At 40.3% G+C, this 22,470-nt stretch overlaps 1 long non-coding RNA gene across 1 annotated transcript; it reads right to left on the reverse strand.

Moving 5' to 3' along the window:
• Window positions 1–784: 784 nt before the first annotated feature.
• On the reverse strand, window positions 785–11,839 carry LOC103096651 (uncharacterized). The gene is made up of 3 exons (XR_001624806.2): window positions 11,799–11,839; window positions 5,956–6,023; window positions 785–916 (listed from the first exon to the last, which is right to left on the reverse strand). It is a non-coding gene; the product is annotated as an uncharacterized LOC103096651 (long non-coding RNA).
• Window positions 11,840–22,470: the final 10,631 nt, after the last annotated feature.

Consider the following 22,470-nt stretch of genomic DNA (forward strand, 5'->3'; position numbering starts at 1 on the left):
CTGTCTTGGAAAAAATCAATTCTAAGATGGAAAGTAAGGGTCTTTTATATTGTTTTGCATTTTTTAAGAATAGGCTAGGCCACAGGAAAGGAGAGAATGAAGCCTGAAAACCAACTGTCATACCTTTGAATCAGAATCCCAAAATTGAAAGGCACCTACAAAGTCATTGAGCCCAATGTCCAAACCAATGCAGGGATCTTGTTTTATTGGATGAGAGAGATAGACAGACAGGCAGGCAGGCAGACAGACGGACGGACGAACGGACGGACGGACGGACGGATGGATGGATGGATGGATGGATGGATGGATGGATGGATCCATCCAAAGTCATCTAGACTTTGAAACTGGCATCAATTGTTTGGAAGTTGCTTACAGAAGAATTTAACTGAAATTGAAACCACTCACTGGGGTGTCAGGGTGCAGCGGCTACAGTGCTGGTCTTGGAGTCAACAAGATCTGAATTTGAATCCCACCTTAGATAGCTGATATTTGTGTGACTCTGGGCAAGTGGCTTAACCTCTCTATACCTCTGTTTCCTTATCTGTAAAATGAATATAATAATAGCACCTATCTCACAGTTATTAAAATCAAATGAGATAATATAAGTGTTTGCAAACTTTAAAGTACCACAAAAGTGTTAGCTATTATGATTTTTAAAATCTGATTCCCTGGTACTTCCACTAAAAGCAAAATTTTGTGGAAGAAAGGTTGGCACATAGGAGATAAGGACTGATCTGAGAGCACACACACACACACACACACACACAGCACAGCACACCTTCCTGTTCTCCCTCCCAGCCTCTCCAGCCAAGCCCAGACACATGATGTCGTTATCCTGCTGTATCCTCTGCACGCTAGAGTGGCCACTCTGCCTGAGGGCCCGCTTCACTGCTGCCCTTTGTCCGGTTTCATTTATCTACACAACAAAAAGACACAGAAACAAATTTCATGTTGCTGCATCCAATTCTGTAGGGCTTGTTTTTTAGAAAAGGGTCAGTGGATCGGTCTCTGCTCCTGCCCTTGTGCTCAGGGAACCAGGCCAGGCTCCATGCTTTGTGGGGGTCTGGAGGTGTGCCACAGTGGCCACAGATGAGTGTGTGCATGTGTTTGTACATGTACATGCATTTTATATCTGCATATGCTATTTTGTGAGCTCATGTGCAAATATTGCTTTCATATATACTGTTTGTGGATATGCATTATATGTATGGATTATATCATATATGTTCATACATTTCTATATTAATATTATGGGGCAGCTAGGTAGTATAGTGAATAGAATAGGTCAGAAATCAGGAGGATTCCTCTTCCTGATTTCAAATCTAGCCTCAGACATTTACAACCTATATGACCCTGGGCAAGTCACCTCATCCTGTTTGCCTCAATTTCCTCATCTGTGAAATGAGCTGGAGAAGAGCATGGCAAACCATTCCAGTATCTTTGCCAAGAAAACCCCAACTGGGGCCAAAAGAATTAGGCAGGATTGACAAATGATTCAACAACAATAATTAGGAAATTCTCAGATTTATTGAACCAAGATATTCCATAACTAGGCAACTGGGTGTCACAAAAGATAGATTTCCAGACCTGGAGTTAGGAAGATATGAGTTCAAATCCTGATTCAAAGATTTCTTAGCAGTATGATGCTGGACCAGTCACTTGACCTCTTTGTTTCAGTTTCCTTAACTGGGTTGATAGAAAAATAAAAGTAGCACATAGCAGCATACTGTCAAGTGCCTGATACACAGTAGGCACTTAATAAATGCTTAGTTCCCTCCTTCATATCCCAAATGGGGTAGAGACTTGTCAACTAAATTTCAAACATTTAATTTAAATGCACTCTGGTTATGACACGGTTTAGTGACTAGAGAGTGTGCATCCAGGTCAGAAATTCTTAGTAAAAATCCTACCTCTTACAAATACTAGATTCTTTATTTTTATTTATTTTTTAAACCCTTATCATCTGTTCTAGCAACAACTCTTAGGACAGAAGGGCAAAGACTAGGCAAACGGGGTTAAATGACTTTCCCAGATTCACATCTCCAAGAAGTGTCTGAGGTCAGATATGAGCCCAAGTCCTCCTGACTCCAGGCCTGGTGCTCTATCTATTGTGCCAACTAGCTGCCCCTACAAATACTATCTTGCGGCCTAAGATGAGTTATTTAACTTCTCAGTTCCCCCAAGTTATTCTAAACCTCTAAATTGCAGAGCAGATGCTAATTTGCACTGGTAAAGGGAATTTCTACACTGGGACTTCCCAGAACCATTATAATCACAAACATAGACCCCCCCCCCAAATCAGCTCTAGTTAAGGAGAATTTGCTTGGCCTGCTTTGTGGAAGTGAGTCTCCCCTGTACCAATTACCTCTTTTTGATGCTCTCAAGTTTTATCACGATCACTCTGCAAGCAATGGGCCAGAATAAAGAGCCCATGGCTTCAAGTTAGGACTTCGATTCTAGTCTGAGCTCCAGCCACTCTCAATTTCAGCCCAGTCATTTCATCTCCTTGGACTTTCAATTGCTCTTCTATAATAGGTGAGCATTGATTTGGAATATTTCTAACATTCCCACTACTAATGAAAGGCACTCTCTGACACTGCATATTCTTAGGGTCTTTCCAGATCCATTGATACATTCTAAATTCCCTCCTAAGCTTTGACTACTTGCTTTCTAAGATTCCTATCATGGGGGAAGTGGAGGAAGATAGGTTGCTCAGTGGATTGAGAGTCAGGCCTAGAGACAGGAAGTCCTGGATTCAAATCTGACCTCAGATACTTCCTAGATGTGTGACCTTGGGAAAGTCACTTAATTCCCATTAGCTAGCCTTTAGTGCTCTTCTGCCTTGGAACCAATATACATTATTGATTTTAAGATGGAAGATAAGGGTTTTTTTTAAGGTTCCTATCATATCTAACATTCTATATTTTGAGCTTCTTCCCAGCTTGGACAGTCTATATTCTAAGGTCTACCTAGCTCTTATTCTAAGGTAACTTCCAACTGATATTCTATATTGGGAGGTCTCTCCCAACTCTGCCATTTCCTATTTTAAGATCCCTCCCAGTTCTGACATTCTATGTTCTAATACAACCTCACCCCTAGCTCTGACATTCTATATTCCAAATGCCATTCTGCCTCTGACATTTCCCATTCTAGAGTCCCTCCTAGTTCTGATATTCTATACTCTAAGGTCTCTTCCAGTTCCTACATTTTCTGCTCTAATGTTCCTCCCAATTCTCACATTCTATGTTCTAAGGTCCTTTCCAATTGTCTCACTGGCAGTCCTAAGACCCCTTTCAGCTTTCACATTAGCTCATCTCAGGGGTCCTCAACTCTCACATTCTAAGATCTGTCATAATCATTCTGTGTTCTTATGTCCCTCTCTGCACTGAGACTCCATGATTCTTCTCTGTTCAGTTTCCCCAAGGTCTGAATTACAGAGTTGGAAAGTAAAAAACAAAAGACATTGTCCTCTTTGTGTGCTGCCCCAGGGAAAGATGGTGGGCACTTGGAAGTATAAAGCAAAGTATAAATGCTTCCTAATGCCAGAGATTATTTGAGATGGAAAGGCAGGGAGAAAGGAAATGGCCAGGAAATGAAGGATTTTAAGACTACAAAGTGCTTCATTCCCAGAGGATCTAAAAAAGAAGCTTAAAGTTCAACTCTCTTTGAAGATAGTAATGAAAGCCTGGAGGGTGCTGGAAGCTGCTTCTCAGCCCACCTCACCAGAAAAGGATACAGTGGGACAATGCCTTCCCTGGGGAAACTGTCAGGAGTGGCCCACCCATGGCTGGTTGCTTGGCCTCTATTTCAGTTCCCTAATTTAAAAAAAGATTCCTCCCAATCTGGCCTGTGGGTTAGCCCCCTGGCAAGGACTGGGGAATGGTTCCTTAGTTGGGGATTGGACGGCTCTGATCAGAGGGAGCTGTCCAGAGTACTTTACATGCAGAAAGAGGACTCTGCTGAGCTACAACTAGAAAGACAAGTGGGTAGCCAAAACCAAAATATCCCCTTTGGGACCCAGGGAAAGCTACAGTTCTTCTTATTTGCTTCCCTTATTGTTGCTATATCTCAGAGGCCCCAGACATGCTTCGTTTTCCTCCTCAGTCATCCCCTCTAAAGCTACCTTGCTGCTGGATGGTTACTCCCTATGCCCACTTTGCACAAGCCCCCTTCCCAGGTATGGAACCCTAGTCAAATCAGTGCCATCACTGCTATTACAAAGGGTCAGCCTCTACTTACCAGTCCCTTAATTTTCCAAACCAAAATTTCCTTCCCTGGTCTCCATTCTCCTTTATGTGTGGTCACTGCCATTCAAATGATGGGATTCAAGATGAAGGAGATGGGCATTTTTGGACAATTGGAATTTGTTTTGTTTGACTATGCATATTTGTTGCAAAGGTCTGAGATTTTTTTTTTTCTTTAAAATAGGAAAAGTGGGAACAGCTAGGTGATTCAGTGGATTGAGAGCCAGGCCTAGAGATCAGAGGTCCTGGGTTCAAATCAGACACTTCCTAGCTGTGTGACCCTGGGCAAGTCACTTAACCCCCACTGCCTAGTCCTTACTGCTCTTCTGCCATAGAACCAATACATAGTATTGAGTCTAAGACAGAAAGTAAGGGCTTAAAATTTTTTAATAAAAATTAATTAATTAATTAAATGGGAAAAAGAGAAAAGAGGAAAAATAAGTGCTTATTAATTGAAAAATAAAATGAAATTTTTAAATAAAGAGACAGGTTTTCCTTTTGTATCTGTAGCCCTTAGAATAATGCCTAGCCCCTAGTAAGTGCCTTAAATACTTTTTTCATTCATTCTCATTGTAGGGAAAAGAAGACTTGGCTTAGAATCCAAGGGTTAGACAATAAGTTTATGCCTGTATTGAAGCTCAGGAGTCATCTAGTCACCTCATTAATGTAAAGGAGGAAACTGAGGCTCATGAGCTGTCTGGCTAGGCTGTAGAGTGAAAGAAGGAGAATGACAAGTAATCTACCTGAAAAGTTAGGCTGGAGTGAGATTATGAGAGACCTTAAATGTCAAACAAAGAATTTTATATTTTATCCTAGAGGCAATAGGAAGCAATTGGAACTTCGTATGCAGAGAAGTAACACGGTGCTTTGAGACCATTTAGATATGTTGTCAGCAGTGCTCTGATTTTAGGGTGCATAAGAATTTCAGAACTCTCTGTGCCACTCAGGGTAAGAGTTTGGGCCTTTAAAAGTCAGATATTTGCCCAGCTCTAGGAGTGCTCTCATCTGTTTTCCTCCTGCCTTAATTCCTAGAATAATAATATTCTGTCTTTCCAAGTCACTTGCCCTATGGGGATTCTCTGAAGCCCTTAGTTGGGCTCCAAGGCTGGCAGACTGAGTCACCCCAGTGCACACAAGGCTGGCCTTTTCTCACTGGCAGGTGAGGCAGGATAGCTCAGAGGTAAGCAGCTGGGCAAGATGGGCTTCAAGGCTGACTGGAGGGCCCAACATGCCCATGAAGAGTTTGTTAGCCAAAGCAGGTGCTCCCATGAGGATCGCTGCTTTTTCCAGAAGGTCATGCTAATTTATGACAGCAGAGCCAGCTCAAGCCTAGTTAGTTGACAGTGGCAGAGTCAGCCTGAGGCCAAACTCAGAAGCAGGAGCCTTCTTTTCCCCCTGACCTCCTAGTCACTCTACAACTTACCTTCTCCTCTGACCTTCCCCTCATTCAAGCAAGCCCATTTTCAGGGAAGGGCCTATTCTCAATCTCTTCCGGACCTTGCAGGAAAGGGCAGACGTGGTGTTCTTTTTCTCTCAGATCAACATTTAGAGTTGGGAATTTCCCTGGGTCATAAAAAGTTTTATCTCCAAGAAATGTATTTCAGACCACAGTTTAGGGAAGAAATCTAATCACTGGTGTGGGAGAATGCAGAGAGTTTTAAAAATATTTTTAATATTTTAAAATGCTTATTATCTAATTACAAAGACCTACCTTCTAACTATACCAAACATGTGACCTTGAGCAAGTCACTTAGCCTCTCTGAGCCTCAGTTTCTTCATCTGTAAAATGAAAGAGATATATTAGAATTCAAGTCCCCTTAGCTTGAAGTGCATGAACATGTTTTTTTATAATATTTAATTGTTACCTCTCAATGTAATTAGTTCTCTTTGTAATCCTATGTATTTTATTGTATCCATTTAAAAAGATTGTTCTGAGAATGGATCTGTTGGTTGCACCAGTCTGTCAGTGTCCTTCGAGACACATTCAAAATGCTAAGAACCCCTGGACTGGATGGTCACTGGGTTCTCTTCTAGCCCCAGATCTATAATCCTTTGCCTTAAGCCCAGGGAAGCTTTCAGACACTTTGGGAAAGGCAAATTCTTTTTCCTCTTTCCCTTTCACACCCATAAATGTGACAATTAAATGATTCTCTGCTCCAGAGTCTATGTGTTGATGGGGGATCCAGACAGCAGGTGGGCTAGAGTGGGGGGAGGGAAGTGGGAGGGGTGGGAAGAAAGCCTTCTAAATCCATTAAGCTGATAACGCTTGCATACGTAGACCTGAAAGAGAGACACAAGAGTGATGGATGTAGTTGTCATATTTACGGTTTGTAGCCAAGTGATTAATGGGCTTCCCAGTTTATAACGTGATGCTCGTTTAACTCTGCTTCCCAAGCCTGGACTGATTTATAGAGCCCAGCATAGCCGTTGCATTTCAATGGTATGACAGTGATAACGTTTTATCACCTTGGATGATCAATTAGTCTCAATCCTCCAATACTTCAATGGATCTGGGTTATTGTCACCAAGAGTGATCACTCCACTGGGGCAGATTGCAAGCCACCTCTGCTTTCTGATCTTGCAGTTCTCAACTCCTGTCGTTTGGAGAACCCTCCAGAAAGGGCCCACCCAATGCACATGAGACCTTCTTCTGATTCTTTTAATATTTCTGGTTATCAGGGCCACTTTCTGGCTATCCCTCTGTTAGCTCACCCTCTCACAATGTTCTCAGCCCTTCCCCTTTTCTGATCATATCCTACTTTTCTGATTTAATAAACATGTATTAAGTGTGTGACAAGCACTGTGCTAAACATTGGAGATACAAATAATAAAAAGAAAGTCGCTGTCCTTAAGGAATTTACAATCTAAAGGGAAGACAACACACAAAAAGAGGTGGAAAGATGAGGGAGGGGATATGGGTGGGATGCCAGGGGGCACCTGGCATAGGGGCATCTTATTTTATGAAGTTAAAAACAGGCCAAGTAAGGATACAAAATGAATCTAGTTTTTTCCCTCTGTAAAGTAAGGCATTGGGAGGAGTTTGGTGCTTTGCCCTCCAATCAGATGAGAGGAGGCTGAGAAGAGGTGTCATCAATCAAAGCTTGAGTGAGCAGTACTGTGGTACGTTTTAGAGTGATTCACCTATCCTGAGAGGGGCATCTTATTCCATGGAATTGAAACCAGGCAAAATAGCAGATGCAAAGTGGAGGGTTATCATCAATTTAAAAGTTTAAAAGGATAGAAATGTCATTGATTTCAACCCTTTATTTTGTTTCTTAAACCCTTACCTTCTTAGAATCAATATTGTGTATCAGTTCCAAAGCAGAAGAGCAGTAGGGGCTAGTCAATAGGGATTAAATGACTTTCCTAAGGTCACACAGTTAGTAAATGCCTAAGATCAAATTTAAACCCAGGGCTTCCCATCTCTAGACCTGGCTCTCAACCCACTGAGCCACCTAGATACCCCCTCAACCCTTAATTTTAAAGATGAGGAAACTGAGGCCTGAGATGTGAACCACAGTTCTAAGGCCATAGATTGAACACTGGAAAGGACTTCAGAGGCCATCAAATCTAATTCTCTCATTTTACAGATAAGGAACTAAGACCTAGAGAAGTTAAGGGACTTGCTTAAGGCAAGTAGATGTTATACAACATAGGCAGTTTTTAAACCCTGGTCTTCTGACTTTAAATTTAGCTCTCTTTCCATTCATGCTACCATTTTGCCTTCCAGTTCTTAACATCTTTGATGAAATTCTTCTCCTTTCATAGAATGGTATCTTTAGCTCAAGGTCTTCCATTAGAAGGATGAGTGAAAGTGAAAAATAGGAAATATTTAAGGAAGCTAACACCCAAGCATTTGGAAGTATCTTTTTCAGCCTGTCCTTGTCCTCCAGCTTAGAGCTTCCCTTCTTTCGTGGGCTATAGAACTCCCTTTTTTAACCCTTATCTTCTGACTTAGTATTAACTCCAAGACAAAAGAGTGGTAAAGGCTAGGCAATTGAAGTTAAGTGACTTACCCAAGGGTCACATAGGAAGTATCTGAGTCCAGATTTGAATTGAGGTCCTCCTGGCCCCAGGCATGCAGTCTATCTACTGCACTACCTAGCTACACCCATAGATATCCTCTACATCAGTACTAAGACCACTGATAGCTCCAAAAGTATGGAAGCTGGGGGGAAATCTAGGAAGACCAGGATGTGAAATTTAATGTGGCTTCAGAATGTTGTTGCTTATGCAAGAATTTTTAAATTGCATGACTCCAGAAAGCCAAACTAAGGGGAATGAGTAGAAGGTATATAGAAGCAGATTTTGGCTGAATAGGAGGGGAAATGTCCTTGTAATTAAGAACTATCTAAAAGTAACACTGGCTACCTTGGAAGTACTGGGGATTCCTTTGCACTAGAGATCTTCAAGGAAAGGGCTGGTGGCCACTGTGCAAAGAAGCCAGAGGGGAGATTGTTGTTCAGGTGAGTGTTGGACCTGAAAGTCTCAGAGGACCCTTCCAGTGCTGAGATGCTATAATTGTGGCTAGGTCACATCTGAAGTGCCATGATCAGTCTGAGCATATTTTAAGCAGAATGTAAGCAAAAATATAGTGGCTCTAGAAGAAGGCAAAGAAGATGATAAGAAATCTGAATGAAGCATATACATATACATGATTGAAGATAAGTTGAAGGATTTGTCAAGGAAAGCCTAGAGAAGAGAAAACTAAGGGCAAGGGGGCATAATGGCTATGTTCAAGTGTTTTAAGAGTTCTTATATAGAACAGGGACTACATACATTCTGGTTGTTCCCAAATGGAAGAACTAGGAACAAGGGGCGGAATTTGCAAAGACACATTTTGATTACATAAGGACAAGTTTTCCATAATTAGAACTGTTCAAAGATGCAATGGGCTTCCTCAGGAGACAATGGGTTCCTGGTCAGTGGAATTCTTCAGCCAGGGACTTACTTACCCATCCCTGCATAGTCACAATTCATCATCACTTGGTGGTGGTGGTGATGATATGGTATAAATGGTGAGTCTTTTCTCTATAAAAGTTATCACCTATCCTCAAGGAGCTTACCTCATAATGGTGGAGACAATGTGTAAATAACTAGTCAATACAAGATACGTAGAGTAAATTAAATTAAATTAAAATTAAATATAAGGCCATCTGAGATAGATCCAATTTGTTCTACTTGTCCTCAGAGAATAGATATACACATTTTTTATCTGAAAATGAAGATAATGATAACATTACCTTCACTAGATTATGATATATGAGAAAACTTTAAACTACTAAATAAACATCTATTATAATCAAAATGTTAGGTTATATTATTTTATATTTATAACAAATCATATATATTATGTTGTTATATTATGCCATATATCAAAAATAACATAAATGGCAACTCTTAAAATATGTTAGGTTATAGTATCATGTACATTAATTTAATTTATTTTATTTTTTAAACCCTTACCTTCTGTCTTAGGATCAATACTGTGCATTGGTTCTAAGGCAGAATGGTGGTAAGGGCTAGACAATAGGGGTTAAGTGACTTGCCCAGGGTCACACTCCTAGGAGGAATCTGAGGTCATATTTGAACCCAGAACCTCCCATTTCTAGGCCTGGTTCTCAATCCACTGAGCCACCCAGCTGCCCCCTACATTAATTTATTTTAAATGGTCATGGGAACAGAAAGTAATGGGATGTGGTTTTTTTTTTTTTTAAGTGAGGAATTAAGAATGATACCATAGATGTAAACCTATGTGTCTGGAATGATGGTGATGCCTTCAGCAGAAATAAACAAATTTGGAAGAGTGAATTTGGGGAATGACTTAAGTTATGTTTTAGACATATTAAGTTTATAATATATCTATGAGATATGCAGATAGAGCTGGGGAGGCTAGGGATGGCCCTTGGAGTCGTCTACACAGAGTTGATGGTTAAAACATAAGAGCTAAATGGGGTCACCAACTGGGGAGCAGAGAGGAAAAAAGAGAAGAGAGCCTTGTAGCATACCCATTCTAGGTGTGCAGAAAATAGATTATGGGAGGGAGAAGGAGCCACTGGAAAGAGAAGAGTGGAGCTCTTCAGTGCAGATGACTTTTCCAAAAGTATGATGAGAAAGTGAGGACAGACAAAACAAAAGCTAGCATGAGGGCTACAAGGGTTTCTTTTTGTTTGTTTTAAGACTGTGAAGACTTTTATAAGCAGCAGGGAAGGAGCCAGTAGATAGGGAAAGACTGAAGATTAGGGAGTGGGAATGACAAGAAGGACAATTTGTTAGAGGAGACTTATGGGGGTGGAATGGAGGGTGCATATAAACTTTGAGTATAGAATAGAATATTGCACACACTGATAGGCTCTATTGATGTGTTGGTTAATTTAGAGAAACTACTTTCTTTCCTTCCTTTTTAATCTTTGTCACAAGGGATCATCACTCACCAGTTAGGGGAGAAGCTGTTTTTAAATGAGTATAATGTAACAATAAATGATATTAACAAAAATGAGATTTTTTTAGTGTAAACAACATGGCTAAGAAAATGGGGTGCCCTGTTTAATTCCATATTGTTTAGTGGAGAATTGCCAGGAGTAACAGTTTTAAGGGATCCAATGACCTAGGCCAGTGATGTCAAACCTTTTAGAGGAGTGGGTGATGTCCTCAGGCTCGAGTGGAGATGGGGAGGGCTTTCTAGTAACAAACTCTAGAGAACTCTGTGCTGAGGCAATAATGCATGCCCACAGAGAGGGCTCTGAGTGATCCTCTGGCACGTGCCAGAGGATCACCACAATGGGCCTGGACCCTAGGGGAAACCTAGTTTGACTCTATCTAGCCCTCAGGTGATACTGCTTTCATCCTTGAAATCTCAGCCTGAAGAGTAATTCCCCATGGCAACTTGCTCCCTTTGCCTCTTTCAGAGACCAGCCTCAAATTACAGATTAGAACAGCTAAAAAAACGAGGACAATAGTGAACCAACTAATGGTTTCAAAAGCTTTTGTTGCTTTGGTACACTGGTTCTTTGCCTACCACTTTAAAACCTTGCTAAGCCTCTCACTTGTATTTTCTCTTGCCTTTCCCTTCTTCCCTGTGCCTTTTCCTGTCATTTTCTTCTGTGTGTTTCTCTCCTCTGTCATTCTCCTTCTCTAGCAGGGAAAAAAAAAAAAAGCACAGTCCTGTAAAAACGTCAGAAACTTTAAAGCCCAGAACAAGCTAAGGATAACAAACCAAAAAATCCTTCATGTGGAAGAAGGATCAGACTTGTTCTCCAGGGTCCCCCCAAGCTTAAGATTTAGCTTTGGCTAAAGCAAGAGAAAGATCAATGAAGGAAAAGGGCTGCTGCCCAGGGTGAAGAAGATAATGGTGATAAACAATAGAGAGAACTATTTGTTTGTTTTCTCCCCCAAGGGGAATGATCTTCAGCCATGAAGGGGATAGAGCAAAAAAAAAATGATTGCCAAAGACTTAAAAAACAATAGATTAAAGAAGATGGCCAGAGTAAGGACTTGCTTTACACTTGATAGGTGTTTAATAAATGCTTGTGAAGTTGTATACCAAAGACTCACCATTATAGGCTGCTTATGACTCTTGCTTCTGGGCAGTGCCTAAGTGGGAAAAAATAATGGGTAGTGAGACATAGAGGAGAGAAGTTTACCCATGAATTGAAGAGAGTTTTCTGATCATCTTCCTGCAAAATCCAGTCCTCTCCCACATTTCCCTATTTCTGTTAAGAGCAACACCATCCTTCAGTCACCTGGATTCAGAACCTTGGAGTTATTCTCAACTCTTCACTCTTCTCCACTCCCCCACATATGCAGTCATTTGCCAACTATTGGTTTTCTATTTACATTTCTCAGGTATGTTCTGTTTTCACTCCTAAAACCATCAAGAGCTCTTAACCTCTGTGTGTGTGTGTGTGTGTGTGTGTGTATTATGTACACTTTTGGCAATCTAGTGAAGCTTATGGACCTTTTCTTGAAATAATATTTTTAAATTCATCAAATAAAATACATAAAGGAGCAGCTGAGTAGCTCTGTGGATTGAGAGCCAGGCCTAGAGATAGGAAATCCTGGATTCAAATCTGGCCTCAGACACTTCCTTAGATGTGTAGCACTGGGCAAGTCACTTAATCCCCATTGCCTAGCCCTTACTGCTCTTCTTACACAATCTTCTTGATTCTAAGGAGGAAGGTAAGGGTTTAAAATAAAATACATAAGAAAAAGACTTGTACAAAAACATTCATAGTCACACTCTTTGTGGTAGCAAAAAATTGGAAAATGAGGGGATGCCCATCAATTGGGGAATGGCTGAACAAATTGTGGTATATGCTGGTGATGGAATACTATTGTGCTCAAAGGAATAATAAAGTGGAGGAATTCCATGGAGACTGGAACGACCTCCAGGAAGTGATGCAGAGCAAGAGGAGCAGAACCAGGAGAACATTGTACACAGAGACTGATACACTGTGGTACAATCGAACGTAATGGACTTCTCCATTAGTGGCAATGCAGTGATCCTGAACAACTAGAAGGAATCTACAAGAAAAACCACTATCCACATTCAGAGGAAATACTATGGGAGTGAAAACACTGAAGGAAAACAACTGCTTGAATACATGGATCAAAGGGACATGGTTGGGGATGTAGACTCTAAATGAACATCCTAGTGCAAACATCAACAACATGGAAATGGGTTCTGATCAAGGACACAAGCAATACCCAATGAAATTGCGCATCACCTGTGGGAAGGGTGGGTGGAGGGGAGGGATGGAAATAATGTGATTATTGTAACCAAGGAATAATGTTCTAAATTGACTAAATAAACTAATTCAAATAAAAAACTCAAATAAAATTCAAAATTAAAATTAAAAAAAAGTTTTAATCAGAAAATGAGGGGATCCCTTCAATTGAGGAATGGCTGAACAAGTTGTGGTATCTGTTGGTGATGGAATACTATTGTGCTCAAAGGAATAATGAACTGGAGAAATTCCATGGGAACTGGAATGACCTCCAGGAATTGATGCAGAGTGAAAGGAACAGAACCAGGGGGAACATTGTATACAGAGACTGATACACTGTGGTACAATCAAATGTAATGGACTTCTCTAGTTGCAGCAATGCAATGACCCAGGAAAATTCTGCAGGATCTATAAGAAAAAACACTATCCACATCCAGAGAAAGAACTGTGGGAGTAGAAATGCAGAAGAAAAACAACTGCCTGATCACATGGTCCAATGGGGATTTGATTGGGGATGTAGATTCTAAACAATCACTCTACTGCAAATATTAGTAATATGGCAATAGGTCTTGATCAATGATACATGTAAAACCCAGAGGAATTGTGTGTCAGCTATGGGGAAAAGGGGAGGGAAAGAACATGAATCATGTAATCATGGAAAAATATTATAAATTAATTAATTAAATAAAGATTTTCAATTAAAAATTTAAAAATACATATTTCAAAGTAAACCAATTCTATTGGAGCATAGTTATCAATGTTTTTTAAGTTCTCATACCAGGCTTAAGAACCCCTGGAAAATGGTACCCCTAGAGGGAAAAGGGGAGGAATTATAAGTGAACTCAGGTCAAAACCTTTCATATAAGAGGCAGTAGAATGGAATGTTAGGTATCCTTAGGTGAAGAAGTTTGGGGGAACAGTGAGAACTTCCTGGTGTCTTGAAAACCACAGCACAACTATGTACACCTACAAAAATCACACCTGATAATAATAACTTACATTTATGTAACCCCTTCTCTCAGTCTTGCTGAGCTTAGAGGATGGGGCCCAGAGAACAAATGGGGCTATCCAGGCTTCTCTCTACTTGAGACTGATCCAAAGTGCCATTCAGCCCATACAACCCAAAAGGAACTATAAAGTCCAGGGGGAGCAAAGGTAGGTGGGATCTAAAGGAGTCTGTCTGTCTGTCCGTCTGTCTGTCTGTCCATCTCTCTCTCTCTCTCTCTCTCTCTCTCTCTCTCTCTCTCTCTCTCTCTCTCTCTCTCTCTCTCTCTCTCTCTCCCCATCCTCTTCCTCATCCCTCCAGCCCGAGTCTCTATGTCTCTAACTCTATGTGTGTGTGTGTGTGTGTGTGTGTCCCCACCCCCACTCCCCATTTCCTCTCTAAAATGTGGAAATTAGACTAGGTGACTTCTAATGCTCCTTTGAATAGTAAATCTTATGGCATAATTATAGAAAGTGAAGGACGACCATGTCTAAAACACACTGGCACAAAATGGATTTTACTAAATGGCATGTGAATTCATCGATTCAATTTTTCCTTTTGTTGATTTAATTATAAATAGATTTCTAGAAAGTGAATAGATCCATACATACATACATACATATATATATGTATGTATGTATGTATGAGAGAGACAGAAAAAGAGGGAGGGAAGGAAGGAGGGGAAGGGAGGGAGAGGGAGAGGGAGAGGAAGAGAGAGAGGGAAAGGGAGGGGGACAAGGGGAGATAAAATATCTGGCTAGAAGCATATAGGTTAAACCAAACCTCCTCCTTGTATTACAGATAAGGAAACAGATGCCCAAGAGGGGAAGTAACTTGGCAATAGTTATTCATGTCATAAGTAACAGAGCAAGGATTCCAATCCAGGGTCTCTGTGGAGCCAGGAAGTGGCTCTTTCCACCACACTGTAGAGCCTCATTTCAAAATTAAGCAATGAACCCACTTTGGAATGGTGAAAGGAAACTGAAAAGACCCTAGCATTTTGCTCATGACTCTAAAGCTGGAAGGGACCCCCAAGACTATCAAGTCCAATTTCTTCCTTTTCTAGGGGAAGATGATTTTATAGATCCCTACCAAGATTACTTCTTAATAACTTAAGTAAGGTTGTCATCAGAAATAGCCAACAGAAGGGAACCAAAGGTCAGAGCTCTGAGGAGACTTAAAACATAGACTATAATGCCATAAATGCACAGGGAACCTTAGAACAGAGATAGTCAGATCTAGGAGGGAACTTGGAAAAGGAATGTCAGAGCTGGGAGGAGACCCTAAAATGTAGTATATAGAGGGTCAGAACTGGAGGCAGGGCATTAGAACATAGAATATCAAATCTAGAAGGAGATCTTAGAACAGACATTGTCAGTGCTGGGAAGGAACTTGGAAGATATAAGGAGCAACTAGATAGCTTAGTGGATAGAGAGCCAGACCTAGAGAGGGAGAGGTCACGATTTCAAATCTGGCCTCAGACACTTCCTAGCCATGTGGCCCTGGGCAAGTAACCTAATTCTAATTTTGAACCAGCCCAGAGGAAAAGATTTTAAAGCAGCCCAGAGGAAAAGCATCAAGAAAAGCTGCTAGAGAGTAGAAACAAAGAGGAAAAGCTGAAATGGACAGATAAGACTTTGAACTTTGTAAATTTGTTTATATAAGAAGAGGACAGACAGGAAATGAGACTTATATGTAAGACTGAGTGTGTTGAAATAATAAAACAAAAGTAATTTCACATATTGGGGAAATAACATGCAACATAACATAACTTGGAAGAAAGAAGAGATCCATCAGTCAACATGAGAAGTGGAAATCTGAAGAAACTTGATAAGTATTAATTCAACACAACACTATGAGACACAAAACACAAAATCACAAACTGACATTTATTGGGAGACCTTGTTTAAATAAACAAATGTCTGAAATTGTTTTTATGAAAAATGTAAATATGTATATAGTTAGTTCCATAAGGTCTTAGGCAAATAGGAAGACCAATAGATATTTCTATTTGACTGACATCAAGATTAGGGAACTATGTATATTATTGTATTATATGTAATAATCTCTATAAATAATGTATATACTATAATTAGGTTAGTAACATAGTGATAGAGTCTGTAAATATTTAGCATAGCATGTATATATGTTATACATAAGATTAGGTTATAGATTAGACTAGAGACTTAGATAATAGTTATAAGTAGGGAATAGATTAGGAGTGAGTTAAATTAAGCATAGCATAGACAGTTATACTTAGAAATAGACTTAATCTGCATTTGCAGATAGTAAACTTTTAATTGTTTATTGTAAAGCTGATGCCAAAATTGTGTTTAATGGAAATAGTTTGCAAATAATAATAGATATATAAAATAGGAAAACTGTTTTAGTTTAACTTAGCAAGAGTAAGTAGTATTAGCACTAAGATTTAAAATTTTTTGTAATGGTTTTTTTCAAACATTTATTGTACTGAATTTATTGTAAAACCCTAAAACTACCCTTACCCAAACTTTCCTGCATAGAATTCCTTAGACTAGATAAAGTTAGCATAGAATAGTGATAAAGTAATTGAGGGAAGATTATTATTTGGGGGGAAGTAGTTAGAAATTAGATTTAGTAGATTGGTAATTATAATAAATATAAGTGACCTTGCGAAGGTCATACCAAAAAAAGGGGACAATTGTGGAAAGGAAAACTAAAGCAAGTTCTGGATTTTCTGCCACTGAGTTGGGACAAACAGCAGTGGGAGTTTTAGACAGAAGATATTGACAAGACTGACAGTTGGTGGGGGAAGGGGCAACTGGGAGTGGCAGTTGTTCTTGTGACTTGCTCTTCCATCCTGGACCTGGAACTGGAAGGAGCTATCTCCCTGTCTCTAGATAGAAGTGCCTCTATTCCTGAATTTCCCAACTGTGTGCTCTACCTGGATTCCTGTGATCATGTTCATCAGACAAAAGGACTTAAGGGAAGCTGTTTGGACTGTAAGGCCAGTGTTTAGGGGCATCAGCCCAAAGAGACAGGCCCAACCATTTCTGAAAGTCAGAACTTTCTTCCTCTTGCTATCTACTGCTAAAGACTTTAAACTTAAGAAAGCTGGCATTAGCATAGACAGGAATAAAAGAAACCCTCTACCAGCCTGTGAGGCCTGGCCTCAGCTCCAAAGCTGAGAGAGGCTTAACCCTCATCTAGGGAAATTCCTCTTCCCTCTTCCCTGATACCTCCCCAATCCCAATTGTTATTAAAATTTATCTTTATTTGAATATCATAGTCAGATAAGAGGACTGACATTTGAGGGGACATAAAGGTAACTGAACCTCAGGACAGCCATTCAACTATAAACTATCCTTATTGGACCCCTGCTGGGTGACCTTGGTCTGGGGGGAGGCTTGTCCCTCAGGAGGGTCCATGCTTACCTGCTCTGGGATATCTGCAACATCAATCTATAGAGAAGATGTCCCCTCAGGCTATTATAAGTGGCCCATTTCTCAGGAACCCCATTTTCCCCTGTAATTATTACACTAGCCCTTACTGCTCTTCTGTCTTAGAATCTATACTTAGTAGATTTCTATATTATTGTATTAGTAGATTCTTAGACAGAAGATGTTTTGGTTGGGGTTTTTTTTAACAATACAGGGGGTAGCTGAGTAGCTCAGTAGATGGAGAGCCAGGCCCAGAGATGGGATGTCCTGGATTCAAATCTTGTCTCAGACCCTTCCTAGCTGTGTGACCCTGGGCAAGTCACTTGACCCTGTTTGCTTTGCCCTTGCCTTTCTGTCTTAGAATTGTTACTAAGATAGAAAGTTAGAATTTAAAAATCAAGATCTACACTGTTGACAATTGTCTTTCCTAAGCTATGTGACAGACATTGTGTGAGGCATTTTGAATACCTCAAAGGACTTTCCTAAGAAAAGTTTTTCACATGACTTAATATGCTTTGCAAATAAGAGTTATTAAAAGAAGAAAAGTGTAGAATTAGTCCTCTTATCCCAGATATAAGGCAATTCAGGTCTACACAGGGATGTCAGAAGGAACAAAGAGGCAGGGAGGCAACCAAAATATGTTGCAAAAGAAAAATTGGCCAACTTAAATGACTACATGTGAGGAACAAAGAAAGGCCATATGACTCAGGGTTAGAAAGTCAGAGGCTAGAAAAATTTGATTCAAGTCCCACCTCTGGCATATAGTCATCATGTGACCCTAAATAAGTCACCTACCATCTCACTGCCCTAGGCAACTCTTTAATACAATGAACTCCAAATCTGCATTGGTAGAAATAGATTCCTTCCTGGTGCGCTCCTTCATTATGCTGATGAAATTATGACTCTGATTCTTCTACCCATTCCCCCAACCCCCAAAAAAGATGAATACTGAATAATGGGAGGTCAGAAATACATAAATCTTAAGCCCATCATTTCCTTACTCTGTACTTCAATTTTCAATAAATGAAGATGTTGGACTAGTCCATCAACTAGCATTTATTAAGCACCTACTATGCACCAGACAACATGTTGAATTGTAGGGATACAAAGAAAAGAATAAAAAGCACCTGCCCTCAAGGAACTCACATTCTTTGACAATGATTCTATAAATTGACATTGGAGCATATGTATAGCCTATGACAGATGAAGTTTATCATTTGTATTGATTGATTAGTTCTGATGATATCAAAGCAATACAAGTTCTAGGCTAGAGTATATTTTATCATCAATGGAAGATCAAGCCACATTTAGTGTATTCTTTTCTATATTCTATTTTATTTTACTCAAATTATGTGAGGACTGATTATCCATAAGCTTCCTTAAATGTCTCCAAATACGTATTGACTAGGCTTTACAGAATTACATATTAAGAAAAAAACAGGACTTCTGGTCAAGATGGCGGCTTAGAGAAAGCTAAAGTCCAGATCTCCTGAAACCCTTCCTTACCGATCTCAAACTGAATGCTCCTAGGGCACTGAAATACAAAACGATCAACAACATAGACCCCGGGAGTCCTCCTCCTGGACCTGGACCTGAATCAAAAGGTACGCCCCCCCCCAAAAGCCAGAATCTGAAACCACTCGGACCTAAGGGGTAGACAGAAGGAAGGTCCTAGGACCCATCCCCCCCAACCCAGAGTGCCAAGTCCGAGTCCGAGGCAGCAGAGGCAACCTCAGAGCCCCACGGCCTGCTATTCTGAAGGCCTCTTCCTGAAAACAACCTGACCCAGTCAAGGGGGCACCCAGACAGCAGGGAAACAGAGAGAGACGGGGGAGCTCTTAACCCCCTGGGAGGAGCCCTCGGAGCTCCAGGAAGCCACGGCCCCTCCCCCTCAGAGAGCAGGGTCATCTGGAAAAACAGCAACCCTCAGGGCTGGCAAAAGGGCCTTGGGAGCCAACTATTCTGAAGGCCACATCCTGAAAACAACCTGACTCAGTCAAGGGGGCACCCAGACAGCAGGGAAACAGAGAGAGGGGGGGGAGCTTGTAACCCCCTGGCTGGATCCTTCCATTGGAGTCTCACGAAAAAAGTCCCTGCCTCAAGGCATACTAAATTCAACCCAGGGAAAGCTAATCTCATTAGGAGCCCTCAGAGCTCCAGGAAGCCGTGGCCCCTCCCCCCACAGAGTGCTGCAGCTGACCAGATAAGGCACAGGAACAAGGGCCAAGCTAGGCTCAGAGCGTGGAAGTAAGGCAACGGAGAAGCATCAGGAGGGTGCCGAGGAAAGGAGGGCAGTAACAGGGACACACCAGCAATTCCTGGCTTCCCAGGAAGACAGAATAACAACTGCATAGAATGGACAATCTGCCTAGGGCTAAAACCTCTGAACGCCAGACAGAGATAAGAAAAGCTAATCCTCCCCACTCAGATAGAGATGGCAAACTACACAGAAGCACAAAAGCCCCAAAATTCCAAAAGAAACAAGAAGAAGGGGGCGACTTTGGACACATTTTATGGAGCAAAAATACAAAACACAGAGGAGATAGAAGAGGAAACACAAGCAAATGTTCCGATACTTTCCAAAGGAAATGGAAACTCTCCACAAACCCATGAAGAATTTGAATCTGAAATGACCAAAAAGATGGAAGCCTTCTGGGAGGAAAAGTGGGAAATAATGCAAAAGAAATTCACGCATCTACAAAACCAGTTTGACCAAACTGTAAAAGAAAACCAGGCTTTAAAGCAAGAACTAATAAAGCAAAGCCAAAAGACCAAGAAATTAGAAGAGAACATAAAATATCTCACTGACAAAGTAACAGATTTGGAAAATAGAGGGAGAAGAGATAATTTAAGAATAATTGGACTTCCAGAAAAGCCAGAAATAAACACCAAACTTGACATCATAATACAAGAGATAATCAAAGAAAATTGCCCAGAGATTCTAGAACAAGGGGGCAATACAGCCACTGACAGAGCTCACAGAACACCTTCTACACTAAACCCCCAAAAGACCACTCCCAGGAATGTAATTGCCAAATTCCAAAACTCTCAAACAAAAGAAAAAATCCTACAAGAAGCCAGAAAAAGAAAATTTAGATATAAAGGAATGCCAATCAGGGTCACACAAGACCTTGCAAGTTCTACTCTAAATGATTGTAAGGCATGGAACATGATCTTCAGAAAGGCAAGAGAGCTGGGTCTTCAACCAAGAATCAGCTACCCACCAAAACTGACTATATACTTCCAAGGGAAAGTATGGGCATTCAACAAAATAGAAGATTTCCAACTTTTTGCAATGAAAAGACCAGAGCTCTGTGGAAAGTTCGATATCGAAAATCAAAGAGCATGGAATACCTGAAAAGGTAAATATGAAGGAAAGGGAAAAGGAAAAAATGTTATCTTCTTCTTTTACTCAAACTCTCTTCTATAAGGACTACATTTATATCAATCTATGTATACTAACATGTGGGGAAAATGTAATGTGTAAATAGGGGGAAAAGAAAGACCAAATAGAATAATCTTTCTCACACAAAGATTCACATGGGAAGGGGAGGGGAAGAAAACTCCTATAAGAAGGAGAGGAAGATAATTTTTACTTAAACCTTACTCTCAGGGAAATCAACTCTGAGAGGGAAGAACATCCAGATCCATTGGGATCTTAAATTCTATCTTACCCAACAAGGTTAGGGAGAAGGGAAAACCAAGGGTGGGAGGGGGAGAGGGAAAACAAAAGGGGAGGGAAAGAGAGGGGGGGAAGGGGAGGGAACAAAAAGGGAGGGACTAAAAAGGGAAACATATCAAAGGAGGGGACAAGGGGGACCAATTTAAAGTAAATCACTGGACTAAAAGGTAGAGCCGAAGAACAAAAGGTTAGAACTAGGGAAGGATATCAAAATGCCAGGGAGTCCACAAATGACAGTCATAACTTTGAACATGAATGGGATGAACTCACCCATAAAACGCAGACGAATAGCAGAATGGATTAGAATCCAAAACCCTACCATATGTTGTCTTCAAGAAACACACATGAGATGGGTTGACACCCACAAGGTCAGAATTAAAGGATGGAGTAAGACCTTCTGGGCCTCAACTGACAGAAAGAAGGCAGGAGTGGTAATCATGATATCTGATCAAGCCAAAGCAAAAATAGACCTGATCAAAAGGGATAGGGAAGGTAATTATATTTTGTTAAAAGGGACTTTAGATAATGAGGAAATATCACTAATCAACATGTATGCACCAAATAATATAGCACCCAAATTTCTAATGGAGAAACTAGGAGAATTGAAGGGAGAAATAGACAGTAAAACCATATTAGTGGGAGACTTAAACCAACCATTATCAAATTTAGATAAATCAAACCAAAAAATAAATAAGAAAGAGGTGAAAGAAGTGAATGAAATCTTAGAAAAATTAGAATTAATAGACATATGGAGAAAAATAAATAGGGATAAAAAGGAATACACCTTCTTCTCAGCACCACATGGCACATTCACAAAAATTGACCATACATTAGGTCACAGAAACATAGCACACAAATGCAGAAAAGCAGAAATAACAAGTGCAGCCTTCTCAGATCACAAGGCAATAAGAATAATGATCAGTAAAGGTACATGGGAAACCAAATCAAAAACTAATTGGAAATTAAACAATATGATACTCCAAAATCCTTTAGTTAGAGAAGAAATCATAGAAACAATTAATAATTTTATCGAGGAAAATGACAATGGCGAGACATCCTTTCAAACCTTTTGGGATGCAGCCAAAGTGGTAATCAGAGGTAAATTCATATCCCCGAGTGCATATATCAACAAACTAGGGAGAGCAGAGATCAATCAATTGGAAATGCAAATAAAAAAACTCAAAAGCGATCAAATTAAAAACCCCCAACAGAAAACCAAACTAGAAATCCTAAAAATTAAGGGAGAAATTAATAAAATCGAAAGTGATAGAACTATTGATTTCATAAATAAGACAAGAAACTGGTACTTTGAAAAAACAAACAAAATAGACAAAGTACTGGTCAATCTAATTAAAAAAAGGAAGGAAGAAAAGCAAATTAACAGCATCAAAGATGAAAAGGGGGACAGCACCTC

The sequence above is a fragment of the Monodelphis domestica genome, chromosome 5, assembly GCF_027887165.1.
Source record: "Monodelphis domestica isolate mMonDom1 chromosome 5, mMonDom1.pri, whole genome shotgun sequence".
In the NCBI taxonomy this organism is placed as follows: Eukaryota; Metazoa; Chordata; class Mammalia; order Didelphimorphia; family Didelphidae; genus Monodelphis; species Monodelphis domestica.